This window comes from Piliocolobus tephrosceles, unplaced genomic scaffold, assembly GCF_002776525.5.
Source record: "Piliocolobus tephrosceles isolate RC106 unplaced genomic scaffold, ASM277652v3 unscaffolded_44845, whole genome shotgun sequence".
NCBI classification, from domain to species: domain Eukaryota; kingdom Metazoa; phylum Chordata; class Mammalia; order Primates; family Cercopithecidae; genus Piliocolobus; species Piliocolobus tephrosceles.
Window position 1 is genome coordinate 9,269 of NW_022329693.1, and position 836 is coordinate 10,104.

The following is an 836-nucleotide window of genomic DNA, read 5'->3' on the forward strand; positions in this document are numbered from 1 at the left end:
CTGTAGTCCCAGCTACTTGAGAAGCTGAGATGGGAGGATGTCTTGAGCCCAGGAAGTCGAGGCTGCAGTGAGCTGAGATTGTGCCAGCTGCACTCCAGCTTAGGTAACAGAGGTGAGACCCTATCTCAAATAAAAAGCATTTTTTTTTTTTGAGACAGAATCTTGCTCTATCACCCAGGGTGGAGTGCAGTGGCGTGATCTCGGCTCACTACAACCTCCACCTCACGGGTTCAAGTGATTCTTGTGCCTCAGTCTCCCAAGTAGCTGGAGCTACAGGTGCCCACCGCCATGCCCGGCTGATTTTTGTATTTTTAGAAGAGACAGGGTTTTGCCATGCTGGCCATTCTGGTCTTGAACTCCTGACCTTAGATGATCCACCCGCCTTGGCCTCTCAAAGTGCTGGGATAACAGGCATGAGCCACCACACCCAGCCGAAAAAAAAAATTTTTAATTTATTTAGAAACGGGGGTCACACCATGTTACCTAGGTGGTCTAGAACTCCTGGCCACAAGCTATCTTCCCACCTCAGCCTTCTGAGTAGCTGGCACTACAGGCACCAGCAACCAGGCCCAGCTAAGCTTTACAGAGATTTAACCAGTTTTTTCATTAATGTCCATTTTCTGGTCCAGGATCCAACCTGGCATTGCTTTTAGCTGTCATGGCTCCTTAGTGTCCTCCAGTCCCTGAGGGTTCCTCAGTCTTTTCTCGTCTTTTGAGACTCACTTTTTGAGGAGTGCTGGTCAGAGGCTTTTAGAGTATCCCTCAGCTCATGCTGGAGGAGGCTCTGTGGTATGGGGAAGGTTGACACCGAGGTGTACCCGCAGTGCATATCCAGA